Source organism: Marmota monax, unplaced genomic scaffold (genome assembly GCF_021218885.2).
Source record: "Marmota monax isolate L192 unplaced genomic scaffold, Marmota_monax_Labrador192_F-V1.1 WCK01_AAM20220418_F8-fsc00019, whole genome shotgun sequence".
Lineage (NCBI taxonomy): Eukaryota > Metazoa > Chordata > Mammalia > Rodentia > Sciuridae > Marmota > Marmota monax.
The window spans coordinates 24,570,042-24,581,746 of record NW_026695242.1 but is presented as its reverse complement, the minus strand read 5'-3'; positions in this window follow the sequence as shown (position 1 = coordinate 24,581,746).

The window sequence follows — 11,705 nt, the reverse complement described above, 5'->3', positions numbered from 1 at the left end:
CCATCCCCAGATGACAACCTGTTTTTCCCCAACCAGACTTCAAACCGAACTGATTTCTAAAAGGGAACTCATGACCCCCACGTCGTCATCCCCCATATCTTCCCCCATGTCGTCGAGCCCCCTCATGTTCAACACCCCTTTTCAGCTCTGAAGCAGCCAGAATGAGCCGTCACCCCTTATCCTTACAACAATAAAGAGTTCCTAAAATTAGGGGGGAATGAAGCCAAAAATAGATAGTGTAGATAGGTAAATCGAGTCAGGTTGGATCTAGGAGGCCAATTTTGAGTGAGTCTGGGAAGTTGAAGACTGTGCCCTGAGGATTACTGTTTACCAAGATGTAGAGCCTACCCAAATAGGCCCCCAACTGAGGGAACCATGATTGGTTCCCAAATTTCCAGACAAAAGGGGGAATGAAAAATCAGCCTCTACCTCAGAGCAAAACCTGTCCAAGGAAGGGACATGACCTTTGTCCTTGGAAAGACCCACAGAGCACTCCTGGGCACATTCTCACCCTGCTAAGTTGTTTATCTACAAATAACAGGAGAGATCTGCTGCTTCAGGTGTCCCTGACTCAGTCAGGCTAGGTGGGGACCCTTAGCAACCCGCTAGCAGCCACCAATCAGCATGAGACAGGGAAATACCTGGGATGCAAGATGACCCTCCCAGTAGTTTACGGTGTTGGGAAACCATGTAGTTCATCAAGAACACCCCTCTTGGCGAAAACCAATCAGTTCAAATGAATCCCCCTCTTGTAGTAACCAATCATCACTACCCAACTTGTTCCCGTCAGTGAATGTGCTAATCGTGTTTTAGAGTTGTTCTTTGATTTTCCCGCAATGTGTGATGATTTGCCAAGAGATGCTATGATGTTTGTGGGGGTCCCTGCCTTCTCCAAAGAATGTATAAAACTGCTGCAAACCCTGGGCTCGGGGCCTCTCAGCCTCACCAGTTGCTGTGTGCGCACAGAGGACCCAGCTAGCTCGCAATAGACACCTCTTTGCTGCTTACATGGAGCTTGGTCTCTGGTGGCCTTTTGGGGGTCCAGAATTCGAGCATACAAACTCCCTTCTCCTCTCTCCCCTTTTCCCTAGCTAAAGGTCATGTATTTTCCCCATGCTCCCCCCACCCTGTCCCCATTATAAATCATCATCCCTGTATCAGACAATACATTCAGCATTTGGATTTTTAGGGTCGCCTTACTTCACTCAGCATTTTATTCTCCAGCTTCATCCGTTTACTTGCAAATGCGATGATTTTTTCTTCTCCTTTAATGCTGAGTGATATTCCATTGTGTATATATGCCACATTTTCTTCATCCATTCATCTAATGAAGGGTGTATGTAGGTTGGTTCCACAATTTAGCTATTGTGAATTTTGCTGCTGTAAACACTGATGTGGCTGCATCCTTGTAGTATGCTACTTCTGAGTCCTTTGGGCACAAAATGAGGAGTGGGATACCTGGATCCAATGGTGGTTCCATTATGAGTTTTCCAAGGAATCTCCATACTGCTTTCCATATTGGCTGCACCAATTTCCTGTCCCACCAGCAATGCGTGAAGGTGCCTTTCCCCCCCACTTCCTTGTGAAAACTTACTGTTGTTTGTATCCTTAACAGCTGCCATTTTTACTGGAGTGAGATGAAATCTTAGAGTGATTTTTTATTTGCATTTCTCTAATTGCCAGAGATGCTGAACATTTTTTCATATATTTGTGGATTGATTGTATATCGTTTTCTGAGAAACGTCTGTTCAGTTCTTTGGCCCCTTTATTCACTGGGTTATTTGTTTTTTCGGTATTAAGAGTTTTGAGTCCTTTATATACATTTACATATATATATATATATATATATATATATATATATATATATATATATATATACACACATATATATATACACATATATTTATATAGATGAGTGCTCTATCTGATTTGTGTGTGGTAAAAATTTCCTCCTATTCTGTAGGCTCTCTGTTCACCTCACTTATTGTTTCTTTTGCTGCAAAAAAGCTTTTTAGTTGGAATCCATCTGATTTATTAATTCTTGATTTTATTTCTTGCACTATAGCAGTCTTTTAAGGAAGTTGGGGCCTAATCTCACATGACGAAGATTAGGGCCTACTTTTTCTTCTGTTAGACCCAAGGTCTCTGGTTTAATTCCTAGGTCCTAGTTCTACTCTGGATTGAGTTTTGTGCATGGTGAGAGACTGGGGTTTTAATTTCATTTTGTTGCCTATGGATTTCCAGTTTCCCCAGCACCGTTTGTTGAAGAGGCTATCTTTTCTCCAAAGTATGTTTTGGGCACCTTTGTCTGATAGAAGATAATTGTAATTTAGCGGGTTAGTCTCCGTGACCTCTATTCTGTACCATTGGTCTACCAGTCTGTTTATATGCACAAGGGAATGTTACTCAGCAATAAAAGAGAATACCATCATGGCTTTTGCAGGTAAATGGACCGAGATGGAGGAGATGATGCTAAGTGAAGTCAGCCCATCCCAAACAAACGAATGCCAAGTGTTTTCTCTGGGATGGGGAGCATGGGAGGAAGAGATGAACTCTAGATAGGGGAGAGAGGAGTGAGAAGGGAAGGGAGGGGGCAGGGGGTTAGAAATGATGGTGGAATGTGATGGCCATCGTTATCCAAAGTACACGTATGAAAACATGAGTTGGTGTGAATATACTTTATCTACAACCAGAGATGTGAAACTGTGCTCCGTACGTATAATATGAATCGTAATGCCTTCTGCTGTCATATATTAAAAAAATTTAATAATTAAAATAAAATAAAATTGATAGAATACAGAGAATAGTGGTTACCAGAGCCCGGAATGGGCGTAGGGGAGGGAACATGGCAAGAGGATGGTTAATAGGTATGGGGGGTGCCCTTGGATAAGAGAAATGACTTACTATTAGTATTCCACAGCATGGTAGGATAGCTGTGATTGACAACAATATTAAATATTTCAAAATACCTGATTGGGGGTGTATCTCAGTGGTAGAATAGTTGCTGAGTATGTACAAGGCCCTGGATGCAATCCTCAGTACTGGAAGGGGGAAACCTGATAGGGTTTTGAACGTTCCCAATACAAAGGAGTGACACATGTGTGAGTGACATATATGCCAATTACCCTGATCTGATCATTACGCTTGGAACACAAGTATTAAGATGCCACACTGAAAACAACCCAATAAGATCAATGAACCCATTCACACTACGGGGCAAATGGCCAAGTACCCCTTAATGTGTTCTGATGAAAGAGAAACTAAACAAGACTTTGGGAGGAAAGACCTGGGTTCTTGTACGGTAAGGCTTTTTTGTTTGTTTGTTTGTTTTGTTTTTTGTACACGGAATTGAACACAGGGGCACTCAACCACTAAGTCACATCCCCAGCCATCCATATTTTGTATTATATATATATATATATATATATATATATATATATATTTTATTCTGAGACAGGGTCTCACAGAGTTGCTTAGTGCCTCTCTAAGTTGCTGAGGCAGGCTTTGAACTCACCATCCTCCTGTCTCAGCCTCCAGAGCTGCTGGGCTGTCATCCTCTTTTTTATTTTAGTAGTCATTTTACCTACATAGGCCTCAAGCACATATTAGCAAACTTAGCTTAATTTTATCTGCTCCCTGTATTTTACAGTAATGTTGGGGAACTCATGATTGTAGGGGTACAGAAACACTGAAGACCTTTAGCTATTTTTGTCTTTACACTTTTTTCCCCGCCCCTTTTCAAGTCTTTGCTACATATACAGCACAATTCTGAGAAAATATGAAATACAGGGCACGGTCCTGTCCCCTGGAACTTAACGAATCTGGGTAATGAAACTATTGGAAGGTAATCCACTGTAAAGGTCCCCCAGAGGCAATACGCTGGAATACAAAGGGAAGATTTTACTGAAGTTGCAACAGGGGTTCACTGGATGCTTTGACTACATCCCTTGTCGCTTTGAAACTTACATGTTTGTTTCTCTTTTCCCCAACCTTCTCCTCCCTGATCTTCTTTGCCCTAACCTTCTCCTCCTGATTTTCTTTCCCCTACCCTTCTCCTCCCTGATCTTCTGATTTTCTTTTCCCTAAACTTCTCCTCCCTGTTCTTTTTCCCCTCCCTGATCTCCTCCTCTGGGCTCTTCTTTTCCCTAATCTTTTCCTACCTGCTCTCTCCTCCCTAATCTCACTTTCTCTGAATCTCTTATGAAAAGCCCCTGTATAAAAACCCCCTACTCCTGCTGACATGAGAATCATTGTTTCTCCTTTGCTAGCCAAGCAAGAAACCACCCTTTTTCCTTCTTGAGACCGTTTTCTCTTGCTGGATTGGCATCAAGGCAAGGACAGCTTTCTATGCCAGGGAAATCTAGCAAGGTCCCTGGCTCTGGGCAGTATGCACATTCATGATTCCTCCTATGCCCCTTGCTTACGTGACACTGCCCAGATCCTGCCTGTGTCTGTCCTGAAGGTCCAGTTAGAGGCTCAGAACCAGCCCAAGGACTCCCTTGCAAGAAAGCATTCCTGGCAGATAAGTATTTGCAAAACACAGCCACTTTCAGGTGCATCATCTGCTCAGTGGCTTACTCCATCAAGGAGCTTCCTTCATCTCTGGACCTAGCTGTCCTGGAAGCATGATCCAAAAAGAGATCTATGCTATTTTCTTGCAAAGCCTGATTCAAGTGCTCTTCTTTGTTTTGGTTTTATTGCTTTTCATCCTTATTTTTTAATGTTATAAATGTAGATGATACATATTTAAACAGGATGCATATAAGGTTAACAACAACAAAAAAAGGTATCCTTACATCACTTTCTCACTTTCACAGAAGCAATAATGGTACCAGTTCCAGAAATGTTCATTGCATCTATAAGTACATCTCTGCACACATACATCCCCTCATTTTCAATAAATAGCACTGTGTACACCCTTGTGCTCTTGGTTCTTGTCACCTTATATCTTAGAGATTGTCTTACCTCAGGGACATAAAGTTTTTCTCATTCTTCTTAGCAGTTATACAATATTCTGTTATAAAATGTATCATAACTTTTTTCTATGTTTTACTTACTTTATGTTGCATTTTTAAATTTTTATTTATTCTGATTTGTTATATATGAGAGCAGAATGCAATTCAATTCATATTATACAAATAGAGCACAAATTTTTATGTCTCTGGTTGTATGCCAAATAGTCACACCATTTGTGTTTTCATACATGTACTTATAGTAAGTCTGTCTGTGTCATTCCACCATCTTTCCTACCTCTGTGCCCCTCTGAAAAACCAGCTTCTACCTCAGAGCAAAGCCTGTCCAAGTAAGGGACATGACCTTTGTCCTTGGAAAGACCCACTGAGCACTCCTAGGCACATTCCCACCCTGCTAAGTTGTTTATCTTCAAATAACAGGAGAGATCTGCTAGACCAGGTGTCCCTGACTCAGTCAGGCTTTATGGGACCCATAGCAATTGCTAGCAGCCACCAATCAGCATGAGACAGGGAAATACCTGGGATGCCAGATGACCCTCCCAGTAGTTTATGGTGTTTGAAAACCATGTAGTTCATCAAGAACACCCCTCTTGGCGAAAACCAATCAGTTCAAATGAATCCCCCTCTTGCAGTAACCAATCACCCCTACCCAACTTGTTCCCTCCAGTGAATGTACTAATCATGTTTTATAGTTGTTATTTCATTTTCCCGTGGTGTGTGGTGATTTGCTAAGAGATGCTATGATGTATGTGAGGGTCCCTGCCTTCTCCAAAGAATGTATATAACTGTTGCACACCCTGGGCTCCCGGCCTCTCAGAGTCACCAGTTGCTGTGTGCACGGGGAGGACTGAGCTAGCTCACAATGGACACCTCTTTGCTGCTTACATCGATCTTGGTCTCTGGTGATCTTTGGGGGTTCCCGAATTCTAGCATAACATATGGGGGCTCTTCCGGGTTCTCCTTAACAAGCCTACCTAAACATCCTGATCGACAAGTGATGCAAACCTAGCCGGTAAGTAAAGGCATCGCCGATCTGTAATTTCTGTACTCTTTTTGCCTGCAAGTTCTAGTTTTGTCTTGTGTGGTCGGCAAAAGGTCCAGGTGGATGCACCAAAGGGCAGGCAACAGGGTTTGTGGGAGACGTCCCCAGCCCCTTTCTTGCTTCTGAGTGGATTGCCTTTAGTAAAATATTTTGTGAAATATTTGGTAAAGTATTTTGTAGCTGATAGATCCGCGGTCCGCCTCTGCTTTTAGTTTCTGGGTAGCAAGCAACACCGCGCTGCGAATTCTGTGGCCGCGCTGTGAATTTTGTTTTATGTATGTTTGTTTCTATTATCCTGTCTGTCTCCACCCCTACACCCTGGCGAGGGAGCCTATCTCCCTATCTGGGGTTGTCAGAACCAATCTGTGGGGGATGCTCTCCCAATCTGTTTGTCTGAAGGGAAGGCCCCATTTGGCTTGGGGCCAGCACCTACATTTTTTTTTTTTTTTTTTTTTTGACAATCTGAACAGGGAATCTGTGTCTTTGTGTGTCTTTTTGTCTGTCTCTGTTAAGTGTGATGGCATTGTTTTACTTTGGACAGATGCAGAGTCCCAAGTTCCGGTCTGCCTTAGATGTGTGAAGGTAACTTTTGTAAATTTTAGCCTAAAAATGACTTTTTGTAAGGGACCAAAAGTCAATAGAACTGCCAGCTTTTCTGTTCTCAGCTTTTACACCCCTTTTATCTGTGTTTTAAAGAACTTTGATAAACTTTACTCCCCTTTGTTAAATGGGATTAGGGAAGCAACATTTTCTTTTCTTCCCATAGTTGGCTTGAGTGCACTCACTGCAGAGGGAAATGCCTGCTGGGGGTCTAAGAACTTTGAAATCTCCCTTTTTCTTTGTCTCAAAACCCTGTCCTCATTATTAAATTGGCATTAATTGGCTTCTAGGACAGGAACTGAACTTTCAGTCACAAATTTTGTCATCCCAGAGGGGACTTTAGAGGAGTCCCCACTCTTCCTTCTTGGGGAAGCCTAGCACTAGAAACAACTGCAAGCAGAGGATTAACTTTTTGAGAGCTGACTACTGGAAAGTTAGGAGATATGCCAGCATGCCTGGGATCAGACCTAACCAAAGGAGCTAATCATATAAGTAAAAGGATGTACTGAGGGACTCTCAGCATCTGACAAAGCCCCTTTTGCTTCGAGGAACCTACCTCATTTCTTCCCTGCACTGTAAGGATTGCTCCATCTCTGTCTACTTAAAAAGAAGGGGACCCTGAATGCAGTAAAGTCACCACACTGAGACCCTTGATTTTGCACTTCTGGTTGCCCTTATGTGAGAACATCTTGTCCCCTCATGTGGAAATCTATGGTGCTGCTGATGTAGGAGTCATAATGGGAGTTAGAAACCTGGGGAGATTTTTCTCTTATCTGGTCTGCTTTAAAGGTTATTATAGATTGTTTCTTGAGGATGATCTTGGCTGAATGTGTATCTAAAAGATGATTTTTTTATTGTAACAATCTGGTATCTGAATGGGTTTTTGAAGCATTGCACAATTTTGCAGTTAAAAGTTGGGTTTAGGTAATTGTTTAGTTTATGATTTCAGACAATTTATGCCAGAGAACTTAAATACTTAGGATGGAAAATTAAAGAACTCTACTTCCAAGGTGGCAAGTAACTCCCAATCATTTAGTTTTATTTTTTCATCAATTTTTGAACTGGGTAGCCTGGGAAGATTTCATTAGTTGTACCAGTGCATTAATTTGGGCAAGGATAATAAATTATGATATGGTATCTGTTCCCCTCAGTGTGTAGGATTTAGGAAAGGAAAGTATTGGATTGGGACGTTGGTCTGGCTTATTGAAATGACAGTGAATAGCAACAGTCTTGGGAATTTTTAAAGCTTAATTTTGGATATACATGGTAGTGTGTGGTTTTCTTTTGGAATTTTTTTTTTTCAGGTGATTTAATGTAACTTAATACTACTTTAGGAACTTCAAAACAAAGGAAGTGACTTAATGATCCTGAAGGAATTTCTTCTGATGGTAGCTTTTATATTATCAAGTAAGATCCCATTTTCAGTTTTGTGTGAGCAAGTTTTTCTAGTGTAGGAAGATATAAAAGAGTGAGATTTTGTGAACTGTATCTTAAACTTGTTTCATAATTTTCAACATCCAAACCTGAAAATTGTTACTTATGATTAAAATGCCTTAGGCATGAGGCTTCTGCTCAGAATTCCAGTTTTTCCTGCTACTTCCAGACCTCAGCCAGGACTTAATTTGAAATGCAAATAGAAGAAGCCTGCGAACTCAGTAGGAGACTGATCTGAGGGGGGGGGGGAGAAGTAAAAGTGAATTTTTACCTGAACTCAAACTAGACTAAACCAAAAAGTAAATTGTATGGCATTTACTAATTACTGTCTGGTCATTTTTTCTAGGACTCTTGCTTTATCTTAGATTCTGTATTTTTTTTTGAGCTCATGATTTTGATCCTACAGACTAGATTAATGTTTTTCTGATCAGTTCTATTTTCGATCAACTGTGTTTTGTTTTTTTTTTAAACATTGCAATGGAGATTTCACCTGAGAAAAGCTACAAGGCCTTTACTATTGTGTTATGTGTGCACACTTGTGTTATGTGTTGTATGTCTGTATGGGTGTATGTCCATATGTAATACACAGGATATGAAGATTGTCAGATATATGAAGAGCGCTCATGAAAAATTAAAAAAAAAATGATCCAAATATCTTTGATTCTCATGATTTAAATGGTTCAATTTAAATTGGGTAAACAGATAAAAGTAAAGATGTCTTTAAAATTAAGCTTATAAGTTTTTCCTAGGTTATAAAAAAACTAATAAAATGTTGATGTCTATGAAATACTCTTCCTAAATTCAGATATTTACAAGGATTGTTTCAAAATGTGAACAGAAAAAGAGGTTAACAGATGGAAAAGAGAAATTAGAAGGTTCTAGGTATGGATTTAACAGAGGGAAAATGTGTTTCTGGCTAAGAGAGTCTATGTGATTAAGTAAATAAGAGGGTTTTAGTAAGTGATAAAGAAAGTCTGTGTAAGTTGGTTATATGTGTAAGTTTTTTGAGTAAGTAATCTTAAAAAAATTAAAAATTATACAACTATGGTTAAACAACAACTGTTATTTTGCAATATTGTAATATGTTATTTCTTTAAGAACTAAATTTGGTTAATATAAAAACATCAATGTAATTGTGGTGCTATTAATGTGTTCATATCTTCCAGGTATACAAGACTGTAAGGTAAAAGCTTTAAAAGAGCATTATATCAAGCTGGTGGTCTAAAGTTGTATGGTAATTTTAGGCTTAAAAGAAAAACATGTTGGAGATTTATTTATATCATTTGTGTTCTATAACTGGACTTGTCATCAATAAGATATGTAAAGTTCTATGTTACTTTTTACACTGAGATACAATTTAAATGTATTTTTAAGTTAATGAGAGCCTAATCTGTGTAAATGTTGATATTGTAAAACACAAAAGTACTTTGCTACTTTTCTACAAAACGTTAAAAGTTTCAGCCTTTCTTTAATTCATGTTTTAGATGTGATATTATATTTTGTTAGCTAACATTTATGTAAACTTGAGCAACAATTTATGTAGGCTTTATAAAATGATGTTTAAGAAGCAAAGATCAGCTTCAGAACTATAGTACTTAAGATTTATGAAGAGCCCCGCCTTACCTGAGATAAAGCTCTGTGTTCCATCTCACAACATGTAAAAATGACTACAAAATAAGTAGGCCAGATTTCAGTACATTTAAAGTTGTGTCCAAAAGTTGTTTTTTGTCAAGATTACTAGGATCTCAAACAGGGGTTATAATGTATAACTCTGCCAAAATTCAAGGTAGCTATTACATGAACTAAATATGTTTTTACTCTTGTTAATTTTATTTTGCAGTTTTTCTTATAAATGGTCTAAAGATTGCCTGTTAATGTTTTGCAGAGGTACTGATTTAAGAACACAAAACCTGGGTTGATTTAAGATAATGAGTTATCACCTACAGGATAGAGAGATAGACATTAAAGCCCAGTACTCTTAATACAAGGCTGTTGAAATTTATTTGCTGGATGTTTAAGATTAAGTTTTAAAATTAAAATTAAATTAAAAGGGCCAAGAAAACTAATATTTGGCTCTTGCCCTCTGAGTCAGCCTGAATTCAGGGAACAGGGGACATCTCTAAAGAGCTTTGCTACTCTGGGCCACATAATCTCCCAATCAGGGAGATTAATGAGACCACTGGAGAACAGAAAGCCAATCAGTGCATTTGCTATGAAGAGGAGTGCCGCGTCCGGCCAAGGGAGCCGAGTCCGGCGAGGGACGGCAAGGTTAAAAGACACACAGGACACCAAGGTTCTTCATCCAGGAGTCAATACTCTTTATTGCTAACACACCTTTTTTTATACCCCAAGCAGCAGAAGTGGAAAACTACCCAAAAGCAGGAGGGAGGGGGGAGAAATTTAGTTTCAACATCTATTATTGTCAGGTACCGAAACCTCCCTTAACAAGAAGTCCATCAGACCAGAAAAGGTCAAGGCATTCCCGTGGGACACATATGTCTCAGACGGACAAGCAGGAACAGAAAAACCGCAAGTTCGCCATGGCCTTGTGAGCTGGCCACACTGGCATGCAGAACAAACTAGTGGAGGTAGGGCTCCAGGGGCCAGGGTGGACCTGCTGCCAACAAGTCCCCCTCTTTTGTTTTTTGCATGCCAGTGGGAATCAAGTAGCCCCTGTCTTATGTCGTTCACAGCCCTTGCGATGCTTACCCGTCTCTGGGAAGGCCCCGATTACCTGGCTTAGGTCGCACAGCAAGCGTGAAAGTTGCCCGTCACTGGGTACTACAAGATCAGCTCAAGGTGTTATGACCTATCAAGACATTATTGCGGTGAACGCTTAACCGTCTCCACCTACGGGACCCACGACCGTCACCGCCGAATGGCAGATGTGATTGGACCGAGAGATTAGACAGCAAAGATCCTAGTACAGGAAGGCAAGAGGGAGAGGTATGCATAGAGAAAAGATATGGCAGGAGTTCTTCTTTTAAGGAGGACACTCATCTTCGGATAGGTCTGAAGTATATCTCAGAGGGGCGATCATCCATCTTCAAGCGTTGATAGTGAACCTGTATCGGCTTAGAGGCTAAGATATTAATTTGATCCTTAATGAATTGTACTATCTTATTTACAATGCAGGGTCCTATTGCCACTACTAGAAGGAGGCCTAACAATGGCCCCAATAAGGGAAGAAGATAAGGCAAAAATCCATTAAGTCCAGTCCAGAGAGGGTTCTCAAATAATTCCCTCCTCCTTTTTTCTAGGTCTTCTTGGAGTTGTTTAATTTTTGTGCGAACTATGCCAGACTTGTTAGCATAAAAACAGCACCTCTCCCCAAGGGCTAAACAAATTCCCCCTTGATTGGCAGTAAGCAAGTCTAAACCCCTCCTGTTCTGAAGAACTACTTCTGCTAGAGAGTCTATCTGGTCTTGTAAGTCTTTAATGGTTCCCGACAGGGTTTGCACATCATCTATAAGCTGTTGAGATAGGCGGCGGTAAGAATGTATAGCCGTACCCAATCCCGCCGTGCCTGTACCCACAGCAGCGGTTATTCCAAGGCCAACAAGGAGTGGTAAGGCCTGCACAGCTCTCTTGTGTCTTCTAACTAAGATGTCTAGGCTAGGAATGGGTAGGGGTTCATCTCCTGAGATAATCGTGAT